The 18,793-nt window shown below is 41.6% G+C and overlaps 1 protein-coding gene across 1 annotated transcript in view; it reads left to right on the forward strand.

Moving 5' to 3' along the window:
* Nucleotides 1-18,793, forward strand: part of alk (ALK receptor tyrosine kinase) — a gene marked incomplete at both ends in the record, with an annotated part of 321,781 nt that overhangs the window by 26,608 nt on the left and 276,380 nt on the right. The window lies entirely within an intron of this gene.

Genomic DNA, 18,793 nt, shown 5'->3' on the forward strand with positions numbered 1-18,793 from the left:
TGTACTATGCAGGACATCAGTTCTACAGTTTTATTTATGTACAATTTCCAAAATGCAGTGGTGATTTACAGTTATGTACTACAAAGCAGCTCTACAATAATAGACATTACAGGTCTCAGTTAATAGGTGCAGATTTCACACAGATTGCTAACAGTGCATGAGGCAGGTGATTGACATCCTCTCTCCTCTGCTGAGGTCTTGTAGGTGCCGGCTGCTCGGCCACGTGTTGAGTGGCAGGAATTCCTAGTGGATCTGCTCTGCCGCGACTTAGCAGCTGAGCCATGAGGTGTGTTTCCGTGGTTTGGCCCGGCCTTCAGTGGTTGCTGGATCACACCGCAGTGACAGCACAATTAATTAGCCCCCAGCCAGCCAGTGGTGAGACACACAGGTCTAATTGATCTCAGGCAAGAGATGTGTGAGCAGCCCGAGGGAGAGTAAGGTGGTGGTGGCGGAGGGGGGGTGGTGCGGAGGGCACCAGGCACCAAACAGGGCATACTTCCATTGATTCATAATTAATCAATCCATTCAAAATGATACAAAAGCTTGACACACACATACAAACAAACAAAGCAATGTGCATATTTAAGAGGTCCTGATGTTGTTGCTCTGTATTCCTCTCCTTCCTGGTGTTTTTGCATTATCATTTTTTTCTTCTGCTACGGTTGGTTGTGTAATGCAGTAATATAGAATTAGAGGAAGACTGTTGGAGGGATTAACATCAGTGAAAGACAAACAGGAAGAGATTTATGTACACCTGTGGATGTTGTGTGTTCTTTTTGATTCAGCTAGAGATGTTTCATGCATTCTTTGTCTCTGTTTGAGATGTAGGCTCTATTGCACAACATGAATACATGAAAATGCTGAATGCACACCTTAAACTGTGGTGGTTAAATGGAATAATGCTTTTTAGATTGTCCACTGAAACTGTCAAAATATATAAAAATGACAGGAATAATATTAACGTCCACTTTAAATATACAACTTTTTTACTGGAGGTAAAACATAGTTAGTGTGATCCTCACAGAAACAAGCAACAACCATTAAAATCTTTAAAAGCCAAATGCATGAAATAACTTGCACCAAAGGATTAAGTAGATGGATTACTTGGACTTTGGAAAGTCGAACATCTGCACCCTATCTAATGATCTGCGGCTTCCACCCCTGACAGATAAATCAATACCCCCACCTGATAACATGCAAACCTCTTCAGACATCTAAGGTCATATAGCCTTATACCAGTCCCAGCACATAAACAGAGCAGTTTGGGTAGCCTTAAAAAAATAGTCATTACCCTTCCCTTTTTAAAAGCATCAGTTAGAAGATTGAGGTTGAGAATCTGAGATACATTACCTAATCAAGGGTTCTGAAAGCTACTGTTTTTTCATTGTATGCAGTTTTCTCATTGCTGTCCTGCACCACTCTGGTTAGATAAAAATACAATAATTGTATTTTAGTGTTTAGTAATGATGCTATTTAATAAGCATGCATGAGTGTTCTGGAGATGTTCTAATGGTGATATATATATAAAAAAAGAACACTGTAGCTAACACCATGTAAGCTGTGGTCTTAATTGACAGAGGTTGTTTAGTGTTCGAAGTTGTTCCACAGATATTGAAGCTCCCCATTTATTAGAAATGCTCACAGGTGTATAACCAGTGTATCTTAATCAAATTACAATGAAGACAATTAATAAAGGATGGTAAGAACGGGCTGCAATGGAATTATGCAGTGGACGATAATGAGATCATCATGAAATGAATTCCACTGTCTCCTCAAGGAAATTAATCTGGCCTTTTGTGAAACATTTTTATCTGCATTTTGAATTTGATGTCTTAGTCCTTTTTGTGAGTGAAGTTAGCACAAGTCTCACATTGACTGGAGAATGACCATTTAATGTGTGTTTTATTTGTCATATTGCCAACATTTTCTACATCATATCCAAATCTTTATCAGACAGGAACATTTTTAGATGTACAGGGCCTTTCAGAATTTGAAGGATGGATGATCTTATCTTTGTATGGAAGGACTTAAACATGTTTGAATAAATTAGTCTTTTTTCCTGATGTGCTTCCAATATTTCAAAGCATTTGAAGTGAATCTAATCGAATCATACACCACACAAACATCTGTTACTTTTTAAATGATGCTCAGATTTACACCATGATTGGTTCAGCAAGTTAATAAACTGAAGCATTTCAACAGCATTGCAAAATTAGACATTTCATTTTATAGAGAACTGTATTTTTATTTTGTGATATTTCCAGAGAAGGGTTAGGTTTACAACAGAAGAGTGAGCTTTACTGAGAATTAGGTGTTAGGGTGTAAAAGGTCGAGATAGCCTTCGTGATTAGAGCACGGATGTTACACTCAGAGGACTCAGGAGGGAGAAGATGTTTAGAAAAGATGGGTTTTTATTCTCCCCAAATAAGGCACAAAGGCAGTACAAACAAATGACAATAATAAATCAATATAAATAATACAATTTTCAATAAACATATCTATAGGCATCATAACCTCGATACAGACATGCACAATAAATAGTCGACTAAATGTAAAAGACCACATCCACTGGTCTGATGAGCTCGTAAGGCAAATACCTTATTAAACACGAACACTCATACAAAGAAAACAAGGTAAAAGGACCATGGATCTAGTCCAGTGAGAGCACCAAGGACTTACGTCCTATTAAACTGGCAACTCTCTCGAACCAAGGAAAGGCGAGTTAAAGTAGCCTAGACATCAACCTCCAATTGGCTCATGCCAATTATTAATAGCAGGTGTGTCATCGGCTCAGGCACCAACACCTGTGGCTCACAGCAGCCATACTTAACTAAACAATGTCCCAATCAGCTGGGAAACACAGACTACAAACGGTAGCCATTAGGCTCGGTGACGACATAGCCACACATGATAAATCAGCCAAATAGAATACTTTGGGTTAACCCGGTAGTTTCAAAACTCACGCTTAATCGCGCAATAATCGCTCCACTAACTAACAGATGCTCACAAGACAAAGATTTAAACAACAGTAAGACAGACGCTATGAAATCTGACATTACGAGGTATGAGTTTAAACTAAATAAACGGAACATTTATGACAAGACATTGAAATTTGTGTGGTTATTTAAACAGAAATATGTGGTTTACGAAACACATAAACTGTACATATACACGAACATGCAAAACACACAAAACACCTGCATCCCGTTCAGTAAAGGCAGCAGCCTACAAGCTGCAGTGGCGGGTGACTCAGGTGCCCCGTCACATAGGGCATTGAGTGTAAGTATAACACAAAGCTGTTACCACATTGTGAACCACATTGTGATTGACCATCACATGATTGCTATACATCAACATAGTGAATTATATCATGCCCACCATCAGTGAGCAGATACATGATGAAGCATGTACGCATGCAAACCACAAGGCTTGCCGATAAGGAAGATCTTGCATAGCTGAATGGCATATACTCATACACATGCTGCCCATTAGCTCTCTCTCTTTCTCTTTCTCTTTCTCTCTCTCTCTCCCACTCTCTCTCTCTCTCCCTCTCTCCCCCCCTCTCTCTCTTTCTCTCACAGACACATACACACACACACACACACACACACAGACTTGTGAGATCAGCTTGGGCGTGCTGTTCGTGCCAGAGTGACCAACAGAACATATAGTATTGGCCGCCCCCATTCAATTGGCTGCCCTGTGTGGTCCGCACACCCCGCACACCCCGCACACCCCACGCTACGCCACTGGGAGGAGGTGCCAAGAGGTGGTCATGGCTGAGTATGGTTCTTCCACACACTACTGAGGCTCCTGCTAGTTAAATAAATACATAGTTAAATTGCCAATATGTTTCTTCAAACTTCAATCATCCAATCCACCAAACACCAAACAAGAGGCAATGGCAAAAAGCTGTTTGGCATTGGCAGAGAAGATTTGGCAAATTTTTCATGGTAGCAACACACATACTCAGCTCTGCTGCTCATCCCCAGAATGCATGTTCCTTACAAATGTGGCACCATTTAAAAGGGAAATAAACAGGCTTTCCAACGGTATAAGATTTATTGCCAATAAGCATTATTATAAACTTTCCTTACTTTTTGTGCTATGTTTATATAATCACGTATAGAGAGAGAGGGAGAGAGAGAGAGAGAGAGAGAGAGAGAGAAGGGTGTGGATGTTTCCCCCTATATACAGCCGCGGAAAAAATTAAGAGACCACTTCAAAATTATCAGTTTCTCTGGTTTTACTATTTATTGGTATGTGTTAAAGTAAAATGTACATTTTTGTTTTATTCTATAACCTACTGGCAACATTCCTACCAAATTTCAAATAAAAATATTGTCATTTAGATCATTTATTTGCAGAAAAATGACAATTGGTCAAAAAAGATGCAGTGTCTTCAGATCTCGAATAATGCAAAGAAAACAAGCTCATATTCATTTTTAAACTACACAATACTAATGCTTTAACTTAGGAAGAGTTCAGAAATCAATATTTGGTGGAATAACCTTGATTTAAAATCACAACTTTCATGTGTCTTGGCATGCTCTCCACCAGTCTTTCACATTGCCGTTGGGTGACTTTATGCTACTCCTGGCGCAAGAATTCAAGCAGCTCGGCTTCTTTTCATGGCTTGTGACCATCCATCTTCCTCTTGATCACATTTCAGAGTTTTTTTTATGGGATTCAGGTCTCGAAATTGGGCTGGCCATGACAGGGTCCTGATCTGGTGATACTCCATCCACACCTTTACTGGCCTGGCTGTGTGGCATGGAGCATTGCCCTGGTGGAAAAAACACTTCTCAGAGTTGGGGAACATTGTCAGAGCAAAAGGAAGCAAGTTTTTCTTCCGGGACAACGTTGTACTTTGCCTGGCTGAGGTTTGTAAAAGACCATAAGGATTGAACCAAAGCCGACTGGAGGGTCTCCTAGTTCGTCTTCTCTGATGAGTCCAATTTCACAGTAGGTGCAAGACTCTGTGGCTTGTAGGCCTCTCCAGGTCTCCGTCTAACCATCAGACGACCATGTGTTGGGCAAAGCTGAAAATTGGACTCATCAGAGAAGACGAACTAGGAGACCCTCCAGTCCGCTTTGGTTCAATCCTTATGGTCTTTTACAAACCTCAGCCAGGCAAAGTACAACGTTGTCCCGGAAGAAAACCTTGCTTCCTTTTGCTCTGACAATGCTCCCCAACTCTGAGAAGTGTTTTTTCCAGCAGGGCAATGCTCCATGCCACACAGCCAGGCCAGTAAAGGTGTGGATGGAGTATCACCAGATCAGGACCCTGTCATGGCCAGCCCAATTTCGAGACCTGAATCCCATAAAAAAAACTCTGAAATGTGATCAAGAGGAAGATGGATGGTCACAAGCCATGAAAAGAAGCCGAGCTGCTTGAATTCTTGCGCCAGGAGTAGCATAAAGTCACCCAACGGCAATGTGAAAGACTGGTGGAGAGCATGCCAAGACACATGAAAGTTGTGATTTTAAATCAAGGTTATTCCACCAAATATTGATTTCTGAACTCTTCCTAAGTTAAAGCATTAGTATTGTGTAGTTTAAAAATGAATATGAGCTTGTTTTCTTTGCATTATTCGAGATCTGAAGACACTGCATCTTTTTTGCTATTTTGACCAATTGTCATTTTTCTGCAAATAAATGATCTAAATGACAATATTTTTATTTGAAATTTGGTAGGAATGTTGCCAGTAGGTTATAGAATAAAACAAAAATGTATATTTTACTTTAACACATACCAATAAATAGTAAAACCAGAGAAACTGATAATTTTGAAGTGGTCTCTTAATTTCTTCCGCGGCTGTATATATATAGGCTTTTTCTGATGGTGAAAGCTTAGCATGCAAAGCAACATCTGACTTCGAGTGAAAATAAAATTGTGCAGTCAGCAGGTCTCCCTTGGCTGATGCTTAGTATCCCCAGCATATCATTTCAATTAAAGCTTGCCCAAAGGTGATGCTTCTCAAACGGGCCCTCACACACCCCCTGTTCAGGTCACTGCTCTAATAGTTTTACTGTCACTGTCACGCTGTGTGTGTGTGTGTATATGTGTGTGCTGTGTGTGTCTATATATGAGTGTGTGTGTGTGTGTGTGCTGTGTGCACGTGTTTTGGTTTCTGATACTAAGAGTTCATGTCCAGATCCAGAGTGTCTATGAATGTCATAAAAGCCATGCAAATGTAGACTGTGTGGGTATTGATTTCACCTCTTGTGTATTCGTGGTGGTGCGTCTCTATGTGCGTTCTGGTTGCCACAGCAGGTCTGTAACTCTATGCCCGGCAGCAGCTCACACCAACATGGTGATACTACAAAGGTCAAATAAGCTGCACCATTCAGGCCCTGGAGACTGTGAACAGTACTTCCACGCAGACAGAGCAAGTGCAGGCGCACATACTTCAGCAGTGCACAGTACTACATAACACAACATATGCAAACAACTTAATTAGAAGGCAAGTTTCAGTAACCTTTCTCATCTGTGGATATTCTTTATTTATTCTTTATTCTTTCTTTGTGTGGGAAGCTGTGAAAACTAATATAGAATTCAAAGTTTAAGCAAACAGATCTATAGCGATATTGATTTCTCTGACATGACAAGTACCGCTGTACCAAAAACACATGCAATAATACACACCACTGGCAAAATGCTCCTACAGCATTTCTGTTTTCCGTCTTCTGGTTGCCTGGATTATTTATTGACAGCCATAAACATGTGGGTGTGCTAAACAGGAGCCGACGGCTAACACTCCGTTGAGCTTTCAGTAAACTGTTAGCATTCATTTTCATTACTGCAACACAGGTTCACTTAGTTTGACTTTAGATTCTATAAAGATTATCTTCTTTTAGCTCATGGACAACTCCTGCTGATCATATCACACCATCACGATCATGATATAATATGATATAAACAGTAGGGCCTCGTATCCGTTGGGATACGTTCTAAGACCTACTGCAGATAGCCAAAACGTACTTCTGATTTATAATGATGCATTATTATAATATATATTATTATTTATTTATATTACCCACAATAAGACATTCATAACAATAGCTAATAATAAAATAAAATAATTATTTGAATATACTGCAATAAAAGTTGAATGTGGCCTCAGGATTCTGATGTTTTTGATTAAGCCTCAACAGATGATGGAGCAACACAAAATATTATTACAACATTTACACAACATTTTTACTTTTCCCCTTCCTTCCTTCCTTCTTCCCTTCCTTTCTTCCTTCCTTCCTTCCTTTTCCTTAGCCCTTCCCTTTGATAAAAAGCATGAAGGAAACGAGGACGGAATGTAATGAGGGTGGAGGAATCAAGGAAAGACATCCATGAGAAATGAGATGTGCTTAAAGACATGATTCTTAATGAGTGTTAAACGCAACGGTGCAGAAAGGCTACTCGGAGTGTATTTTTTGTAACCGTTTTTTTTTACCGTGAATTTTCCACTTAATATTTTCAAACCACGGATAACTAAAACCCTGGTTACAGAATCAACGGATACAGAGTTCCACTGTTACTCATAAATGTGTGAGTTTCACAGCTCTAGGACAACCTCATATTTGCTCTGATTCCTTTAGTTGTTTGGGGTTATATGTGAGGGCAATGGTCTCATGATTAACTGGTCACTGTATGATTAAATAAGTAACTTCCAGTACAGACTGTAAAAAGACAGATTGTCAAAGCAAACAATACCATGTGCTGTGTACACAGAAGACGCCATATTCATTTTATGTTTGACAAGCTAATGCTGCAGCAAACAGTGCTGTTTGAGGAGGGTGGAGAAAGGTCTTTCATGAATCTTGACATTTAAAAATACTGTGAAGCAGAGAGGTTCAGACAGCCCTTCTGGTCCAAGAATCCATGGCTTTCTGAAGTTGGACAGGCCTGTTGCTTAGTGTCTCTGTGTCCCATCTCCCAGCAGTCATCTGTGGCCTCACATCTCCAGATGGCCGTTGGATCTCTAAACGGTCTCCTTGGGGGGGCCAATGCAGCGTTTTCATTGGCCCCTGACAGCTTGGAGGGTCCCTAACCTCCAGACGCCCCCTGAGGAAGCAGCATGGGTTCCTGCATGCTGAGAAATCATGGTCACTTCCAAAGGCTAGGCCTAGTCTGCACCGTGCAAGACAGAGAGTAAAAAGACAGAGATCTCAGCAATCTCCCTCTCCTGGCATTTACTCAGCAAGGGGCTTATGGGTGGAGGGCAAATGGAAGAGAACATAGAAGGTACATGCCCACTGTGTGGAAAAGACACTAAAAAGGTCCGACTTGATATTTTAGTCCTCCCCTGCCGCTTCCTTGATGCCACGGTTACTGTAAGGTGGGGTGCTGGTGTGATTCATCTCCCCCTACTTCTAAGCCAGAGGGAGGTCACAGAATCTCTCTCCCTATCTCTCTCTCTCTCTCTCTCTCTCTCTCTCTCTCTCTCTCTCTCTCTCTCTCTCTCTCTCTCTCTCTCTCTGTGAGCCTACATTTGTGTGGCAGCCCATGCAATCTGCATAACATGACAGTGCATTACCATTACTCTTCGTCTGGAGTGGGGAGAAAGGCATACCAAATTAAGGCAGTACATGAGCACACATGCAATCACTCCTTCAAAAAGTCATGCTCAGTCACAACCACACCAAGACAGAGAGACAGTTATGAGGAAAAATCATTGTTTTTAGTGAATTATTAAGCTGATGTGTTTGGGTGACTCACAGCTGTCCTGCCACAGTAGTAAATTGATGCTAATGTAATTGGCTCCGTCACCCCTATCCCATGGCTCCCTCAGTACAGCAGGACACGAGCACAGAAGGTAGACAGACGGGACAGAGAAAACACATCTCCGGTTTTAATTAGGGTGGCGTGTGGAGCAGTGGAAATGGGCCTGGATTAGCATGAAATTGTCCACGTTTCACAAGCGCACCCATCGATTCCCCCCCCCCCCCCCCCCCCCCCCCCGAAACCACCATCAATATTGCAGTGTGGTAGTACCGCTGCATTGGTAATGAGGGTAGCCGCGAGGGCTTGGTACCAGATTCCTTAGTGATTGCCTTGGCGATCAGGTGATTGGTGTCATTGTCATCTGAGCAATGCAATATGACAATCAGACCCCAGCTTTGCTAGCACTGAGCTGAGAATCTTTGGCACATAATAATAATGCAATAAGGATTTATTTCTCTGTTTTTTACCCTGGGCTGTTGATGTATTACTGTTCAGTGTGAGCTTTTCATGGACACGTAATTTGTCTTCATGGTTATTTGTGTCTATACACAACATATTTGTATGTGCAGTTCATCTGAAAAAGTAAATTATGTTCGAGCCAATGATTTCATACAAATATTTTGGCAACACTACTTGATCAGAATGCAACTGAATATAAGTAAAGAGTCACAGTTTTGAGGATGGTGTAGATTGATGGTACAAAGTTCCTGGCCAGGGATGGCAGATTCATTTGTGAAAGAGTCTGATACTTTGAAGGTTCTTCTTAAGATTGTTTAACCAAAAACAGTCACATAATACATCATGTGGGGGGAATTTGTCCTTCACTTCCTCCTCAAATTGTGTTTGACAATACACCTCTGATAGCAAAGTCATACATCACTGACAAATTATGACCTTGTACTCAGTACAGTTTCTAGAAAACTTCTAGAAGAATCCCCCCAAAACACAGTAAATATTTCAGTGAATTTACAGTGTAGTTGGCATGGAATGTTCTGGTGTAAACATAAAAATTAACCCACATATTCCAGTATGTGCATGGATCCATTTGAAGCGTGTCAATTAAATTAATTATTCATTTCAATGAGGAGAGGAGAGGAGAGAGGAAAATCAAATACCATGCTATCAGTGGAGGTGACATATATTGAACTGATGTCTCAATATTGCAGGCACTGATTAAAATGGATGCCATTTTGTCAGGCTGTCTGATGCCCTGCAATAAGTTGAATGAGTTTGAGATAAAGACAGCATCTCTCCTCTCCTCTTGTCTTGGAGCCAAAATGGTGCATCTTTGTGCCAAAGGAGATGTTGTTCAGGAGGACTTGGAAATGTGTAAGATAATGTATGAGGGTACAGCAAGAGGGGTGGAAAGATGCAGGCCTTGACAAATAGATTGGCTAAGGTTTCATTGTCTTTTTCCTCACCTCACTTACTCAATTAGGCCAAATGAAGAACTATTGTGCTCTGAACAGCTGATAGATACTGTGGCTTTGTCCTAACACTGTCTGCCCCCTCTGCATATGTTTATCTTCTTCTTCACATCCCCTCTAAGACTCTATTTGCTCCATCTGGTGCTGGGGAAGGCCACAGGGCAGAATTTGCACTCGAGAGGACAGACTAATTAGGTGGATTGATACGATACTCAAAGCTCTAATGGCATTTAAGATCTTAACTGCTCAATGCGGAGGATGCAAGCATCTATCTTCTCTGTTTTCTTGGTCTCGTTCCATGCTTTTCACTGCAAGCGCACATATATGGGTGTGGGAGTATGTGGGGAGGATGTAACACATAGTAAATGCTTGCCATGTAGCCGAAGAGGCCAGTTCCAGTTTCAAGATGGTTTCTGAATGCAGGGCTGTCTAGATTGCTGCTGTTTGTGGTGCAACAAACAGTGACACCACACTTGTCATGGTCACAGCTGATGCTCGGCTTGCATCACGTGCAATGCACGGAGCACAGCATGTGGCAGTGCATGTCACTAGTGTTTGTGTGTTGTGTGCCATCATTTTATCTGTGTGCATTATATAGTTTTATGAAGTACACTAAGGGCCTGATTTACTAATATGCGATTGCGAGCGCTGCTTAATCTGCATTCGCATATTAACGCACAGTGTTTTTGCGCATTTTCCGTGGTATTTATCAAGCCAGATCTGCGCTGGGCAAACTGTGCTTACTCCGCCCTTTAAAGAGCCTGATTTACTAAGATTGATTTGCGAACGCATCTTAATCTGCACCTTTGCCAGGCGCACATTAACGCACGGTGTTTCCCCGCATTTTCCGTGATATTTATCAAGCCAGATACGCGCTGGGCAATCATTATTTAGCGCACCGTTAAAAGACTGGAGAACTTGCCAGCAAGTTACTGCCACCATGGAGATTCGAGGAAGAAAAAACTAAGGTTCAGCGAATAGATATAGCGAGATAGATATATTGGTCCACGTTCGCTCAATCACTGAACCTGATTCAATGGGTTATATTGTTGTTTTGCCCGCCATCACCTACAGCGAGATGTTTAAAAGAACACGATTATAAATAATATGCTATTGGTGGCATTAATGCATAAACTGTCTATTATAACAATATAGATGTGTACATGGCGAGATTAATACGTTCTACAAGGGACATGGGTTCACTACAATATATCCCCACTGAAACAAATACATTTACCAAGTAGCCAAAATCACCGTTGCTCAATCATGGATAGATGGCACTATTCCGGAAGATAAAACTGTCATGGACAGACCACTACCACGTAAGTAATGGTCATGTTGGCATCACATATGACCTGGACATTCATTGAATATGTGTGCTTTCTGTTTTGGTAAACGTGTTCGTGGATTGAAGGTGGGACTGTTTGCATGTGGGTGCGATCAATTTCTCCAATTACGTTTGGAAAGTTTAATTTCATTTATATGAATATATGAATTATACGAGTTGAAATAAATATTTCTGTTCGCTGTCTGTCTCTGTCGTCGCCTTGCTGCTGCCATATTAACGTTTTCAAACTCAGTGGAAATGCGCTTCCTGGTTAAGACGTGCTTTTATGAGGCGGAGAATTACCCTGCAAATCAGAGATGTGCGCTCGCCAGGCAGTTTAGTAAATACGACGCAATACATCATTAGGCGCACTCCTCCCATTAAATAGCGCTTCACGCCTATGTTACCACTCACGTTTCGGAACCATCCCACCTGTTTGCAGGTACACACCTTCAAAGCGTTAATATGCGACTCTACTCAAATGCGCCCCCTTAGTAAATACCGTTTTATGTTTACGACCGCTATTTTACGCCAGAAATGGGCGCAATCCTGTTAGTAAATCAGGCCCTAAGTGTCTGTTTTTGCTTTTTTGGTAGTTTGTGTGTGTGTGTGTGTGTGCATAAGTGATCTACCAATACACATTTCTGTACTTGTACTCAAAAACCTTTCTATGTGATAAAGAATGCATGTGGAGTGTGTTTGTGTGTTTGTGTGTGTGTGTAGTTCTGTGAGTATTTGGGTTAACATGAACCAGCACCTGTGTTTTTATCAAGATTATATAATTATATATATATATATTTCTTTCTCTCTCTCCCTCTCTCTGCTGTACTATTAGCAAACATATCCCCTCTTTTGCAGCTGATGCGCAGTGTGCCACAGCCATGACAGCCAGTGTTTGTGTGTGTGAGTGAGGGAGTGCTGTCAGTATACAGAGCAACTGTATGGGAAACAGGGATAACTGAGAATATTTAGATCTGTTTCCCCATCTCTCCATGCTCATCGCTCTCTCTCTCTTTTTCTCCTTCTCTCCCCCCTCTCTGCTCTTTCACTCCCATTGGGCATTTCCTGATCCTCATCCCATCCATTCCAATAACCAAAGCCTGAAGCAGTGTAAATGAAATAACCTTCCCCACTGGAGAGGGCAGCAGGGACTTAATACAACGTGTCTAACAGAGGTGGTCTGTTCAGGCCTGCACCACAGGGAGAACCACCATGGCTATGTCGGCTATATGGAATAGATCACCAAGATTACCCTAATTAAACAAACATTATGCGCACATTCAGCCTTGTTCGATTGTTTGTTCGTCATGCTTCTGTTTTCATAATTTAAGAGTGTTAATTAAATCTATGTTTGAATATGATACAAATATGACTCTGCATAGTTGATAAGCTTGGCTTGTTTGCCTAAGCATGCATATAAACAATGGTCTGAGGTCACATGGTGGTCTGTCCACACCGGACGTCAACGTTTCTCCCCTCTGATTTTAGGAATAAACCAAAGTGGCACTGCACTTACATAGAGGAGTGGCCCGGTGCATACCTGTTCTCCAACATGTGTGGTTTAGCATGTGGCGGTGCAATGCCTATGTGGCTGTTTGAACAGATGTAAGCGAGTGTTTGAGTAAGTATATGTAAATGCCAGAGTCTCGACTCTGTGTATACTCTCTGTGGGGAACATATGATCCAGGTGAAGAGCTCTTTTACCAGATATCCCACAGGGGTTATACAAGTGGGTGGAAAGGTGGTTAAAGGGAGGTGAGTGCTTTTAGCAGCTTGCCAGACAACTGCTGTAAATATACACACTTGCTGCCAGAAAGTGACAGTTGACTCCAATTGGGCAGACAAATGGTCTACTTGCGCGAATGAGTCACGCTCCATTTTTTCTGTGTTGGTATATGTGTGTGTGTGTCTTCTGTCTTCCTAACATTCTGTGGCTCAAAATAACATTTCAGAATAAAGGTCTTTCTTAATTATCAACTCCTACCACACATATACACACACACACACACACACACACACACACAACTGCAACTCTTTTTACATCCTCGGGGGGGGATTTGGAAGGGTAACCTCATTTGTGAAATCAACAAAAATGCCATATTTTTTGTTTTAAGATCATTTTATACCTCTGTCATGCACAAGTTAAAACAGGCACCTACTAAGTGCCAAAGGATGTAAATGATGGAGTGGTTTAAACAGCTTCAGCCTGTAAATTATCAGTGGCGATACGAAGTTGGCGATATGCATGTTTCTGGATCTCCGCTGGTTCTTTTGCCCACTAATTACCCACAGACAACTATGGAGTCTATACTGGAATGACATGATGGAGACTATACTGCCATGACATGAGGGAGTCTATACTGCCATGACATGATGGAGTCTATACTGAGGTTACACTGAGTCTATACTGCCATGACAAGATGGAGACTATACTGAGTCTATACTGCCATGACATGGTGGAGTCTATACTGAGGTTACACTGAGTCTATACTGCCATGACATGATAGAGTCTATACTGCCATGAAAAGATGGAGTCTATACTGCCATTACATGATGGAGTCGTGAGACTACAATGAGTTTATACTGCCATTATATGATAGAGTTTATACTGCCATGACAAGATGGAGACTAAACTGAGACTATACTGAGTCTATACTGCCATGACATGATGAAGTCTATACTGAGTCTATAATGCCATGACATGACTGAGTCTATGCTACCATGACATGATGAAGTCTATACTAAGGCTATACTGCCATGACATGATGGACTCTATACTGAGGCTATACTGAGACTATACTGAGTCTATACTGCCATGACATGATGGAGACTATACTGAGTCTATACTGAGTCTATACTGCCATGACATAATGGAGTCTATACTGAGACTATACTGCCATAACATTATGGAGTCTATACTGAGACTATACTGCCCTGACATGATAGAGTCTATACTGCCATGACATGATGGAGTCTATACTGCCATGACATGATGGAGACTATACTGAGTCTATACTGCCATGATATGATGCTGAATGAGTCACTGGAGCCTTCAAATTCTAGTATGGCCTACTGTAAGAAGGCACACTCCGTTATCAATCCAATCGCAATTGAATGTAACTATAAGTTATGGTATACTCTTTGAAATGGATGAAATTAAATCACTGTAAGTGGTGAATCAGGAGCAGAAACGACAGCGATATTGCCCTCAGGGCTATCTGAAACTCATGAAAAATGCAGCCTCGTAATCTGACAGCTGCATTGCTATACTTGGCCTAAAACTAAAGTTCACACAGTCCATTTCCATCTCGTGCTGGTCAACGAGAGTGTAGAATCAAAACAACCTAAAAAAAAAAAATCAGTAGACTACACTATTAATAGCAAAATGTTCAATCTGTGCTCTGAAAGTCAGTTTTCATTTCCCTCCTTTTCCTGTGGTCCATTGATGTATGTAAGGACATTTAGTCGTATGCTAAACTGCATCTCCCTATGGGAGCTGCGATGACAACTTAGTGGGCTATGATTCACTTATCTCTTGAACCACAGGGACATTATGTCACCAAAGGATGAGTGTCTCTGTGTGTGACGGAGCAAGAGAGAGAGAGAGAGGGAAAGAGAGAGGTGACCACCAGTCTGATTGTCCGGTCGACAGTTTATATCCCAGGGACCAAACCCTCCAACCAGCCTCCTACTGTGAGCTCACTTACCCCCCTACCACTTGCCTTTATGAGATAGCCTCCTACCAGGCAGTGCTTCCTCTCCACATGCCTCCACCGCTCCTTACTGTTGCATCTCCGCCTCTCTCTCTCTCCCTCTCTCCCTCTCTGTCTCTGTCTCCATAGACTGATGAATGCTGTCTTTGATTGGGTGCCACGGCCAGTAGTCATGCTCATTCTAGAACCTCATAGGGAAGGGTAGGAATCCATGGTCGTGTTCATGTCTGGCAGCCTCCTTCATGGTTCCTCCTCAGAGAAAACGTCCCTCCTGGGCCCCTTATCAGCGCAGCTGGGTGGATGCTCAGCAGAGTTTTAACTTACCAAAAACATAAAAATCTTAGCCACATGAATCTGAAAATACTTTCTTGAGATCCATAAACATGACCAGGGGGACTGAGCAGACGGCATCTCCAAAGCCACACTGATTAAGAGGCGACAGGTAGCAATATCATTCTAATCTTTATTCCTAAGCCAGTTAAAAGCTTGGCAGCTCTTTTATCAGGGCCAACAGAAGCCATTTTGTTAGAATCAGAGCGTGAGATGTCATTGAATGTATTTCAGGTGTCACAGTCTTCCAGAGACCCCACCGCCAGAGTTCTATTGCCTCCCTGGCTCACTGCCTGCCAGGGTTTACATCTTCCTGGGAATGGCGCCATTGCGGTGTAGCTTCATTCAATAACAGGTTGCCCATACGGGCTTAAACAAGTCTGTTAATCCCCCCAGAATTGGTTTTATTTTCAGCGGTGGGGACACGCAGTTATCAGCCTGAGATCAAGATTCAGATGCACACCCCTACGGCTGGAAGATGCTACATAGAATACCTCACAGCAGTCTCTTAATCCTTCTTGCGACAGTATTTTATATCTTTCGCCACACTGCGGTATTCTTAAGAATACACTCAGTATTGGACAGATAAGTATTACGTATTAGTTCATTACTAAATTCTATGATGGTTTGTATCAGTTGTGTACACTAGGGTGTAATGGTATTTTTATCAATAAGTAATCCACATCATACATTGTAGGCGACTGATTGTATATTCAAAACAAAAAAACACGGCACCAAAGATTAAACTGGGCTTAAAGGTGAAATCCTTGATTATTATCCTTTACACTTCGTGCCGAATTCATCTGAAATCTCCTCATGTTTCTCTAGCTGTCAGTCCAGTGTGTGTGTAAATGAAAAACTATGGCCAATGTGCTGGTTTTTAACATATTTCTGAATGCTGGGCTGATTCTAACTTTAGTGTCATGAGGCAGGAAGTGGGGGTTTGAATGAGTGTTTTGTTTCACCTCCTGTGAAGCCAACATTATTCTACAGTGCAGGTTCCACTTTGAGGAAAACCTCTGACAATCATGTGTTGTTTTCTGAAGAGAAACCTTGATGTTTTCTCTCCGGTGATTGCCCGATTGTTCGCTATACCACACATTCACTGATTTCAGTTTTTAGATGCAGCCTTTGAAAAAAAAAGCCTGCTCCCCAGATATGACGTGCCTTCACCTAGTTATACTGAATAAACTGATTTTTCAGATTTTGGATGGATTGGAAGTGGGTGATCTTGCTTAAGTATCTGTGAATGTAAAGGACAGTTTTGAGTGCATACTGTGTGTATGTGTGTGTATGTGTGTGTGCTTGTGTGTGTGTGTGTGTGTGTGTGTGTGTGTGTGTGTGTGTGTGTGTGTGTGTGTGTGTGTGTGTGTGTGTGTGTGTGTGTGTGTGTGTGTGTGTGTGTGTGTGTGTGTGTGTGTGTGTGTGTGTGTGTGTGTGTGTGTGTGTATCTGCAGTCCTTGAGCAGGAGGGAGTGAGTTGGGATGAAGGAGAACAGTCTCTGATTGTGATTGTGATTGCATCGCCTCATAGGTGAGGGTGAGGGTGAGGCAGTTGCCTATAGGTCTTCTATCACTAGCTGGCCGGCTGTTGCCCACAGATGGGCAAACCAAAGTGAAACCAGCCACAGGGAGTTTGTCCCTCTGGACCCTTCCTCTGTGTGATGGGCCGCAAGCAATCAGCCTTTTCAGCTAAATAGGCTCCCGTTCCCTACAATCAATTTTTCTCATCAGATGAAAACCTACAAAAATGTTTCTAAACATTGCAGTGCCTATAAATAAAAAGTTATTTGATGAGGGAGCTCTTCATTTTAGATATAAATCAATGCGGCCTGCTTAGCTAGACTGTTGTACTGGTCAAGAGTGGATCACTGTCTGCACATACTGTTTCGCTTGAATAGTGCAATGTGTGGATGCTTAGCTTTTATGCAGGGAAATTCAAGGAACTCTCAGCTGAGCTGATCTGATTTCCACAGGGTTATGTGATTGCTACTGTCAATTGTGTTAGAAGGAAAGGTCAGGGTATGTATTGGATTACTTCAAAGCCTTGAACAGCAGATAAGGTGCACTGCATCCTGAATGGCCATTTCCAGAGAATCATTTTCCTCTATATATCTCACTGAAAACATATAACGCATTCCACCGGCGTGAATTATTGCTTAATGTTATGTCCTTATATAATCTCCTATATTTATATATGTTTTCAATAGGTTTTTCTTTCGTTTCACTAAATATTTCACAAAAACTCGCACATTCATATCCAGCATTTTACTCTATCCATTTCAGTGGGAAACCCAAATGGAAAACAAATGACCAATCTGCAATCTGTTGCACCACGGCGCACCAGTGGGTTCTCTAAAGCTTTGAAACCATTATAAATGGTTCAGTGTGAGACTGATAAGTACACCATAAGGCATGCTGTCAGAAAGAATTCTCTCCAATCAGTGCTGTTTCCCTATTGTATCTCTTTGGTTAAAATGATTCTGCAGTTGCAGGGACTTTTTTCCCAGGAGAGAGAAAAACCTAATAGATAAGATGGATTGATTCATATTACCTTGACGAAAAAAAGCTAGCAACTTGGGGGTTCTTTACTCATTTTTGTCTTGAAGTAATGGGAAATATTCTAAATGAAAGGAATGAAAACTTACAAGAAATTGTTGATTAAGCCTCTCCTTCATTAATAAAATAAAACAGGAGCTGTTTCTCTGCCAGTAACCAAAACGTGGCAAAAGGAGATGGTTGCCATGATTTTAAACCCCTTCATTTCCATCCTTTGGAAATTTGTATTTTTAAGGGTATTCATATTGTGGATATTTTCCCAATACAGAAAACTAAAATAATGTTTGTTAACACTCCACTTGTACCCAGTAATGACTGATATGGGACATGGTGGAACAGTGGTTAGAGTTACCCACTCGCTGATATGGGACATGGTGGAACAGTGGTTAGTGTTACCCCCTCACTGATATGGGACATAGTGGTCAGCGTTCCGCCCTCACAAGGGGATAACCTGGGCGCGATTCCTGTCCGCCCAAGGGTGCCTCTTTAAGGTGCTTTGGATAAAAGCGTATGCTAAATCCCTGAACTTTACCTGTGTATGTTACTATTTATGCATAGTAATGATTGCACTAAAAGGTTACAGTGTTATAGTTTAAGCCCTTACAGTTTGAAGTATCAGAATGCGTAATAAAGCCTATTTTACCTCTTGATAATGGAACTGATGACACCTTGGATAATGGAACTGCCGAATGTCAAATGCTGTTTATTCAGCAAAT

The sequence above is a fragment of the Sprattus sprattus genome, assembly GCF_963457725.1.
Source record: "Sprattus sprattus genome assembly, chromosome: 13".
NCBI classification, from domain to species: Eukaryota; Metazoa; Chordata; class Actinopteri; order Clupeiformes; family Clupeidae; genus Sprattus; species Sprattus sprattus.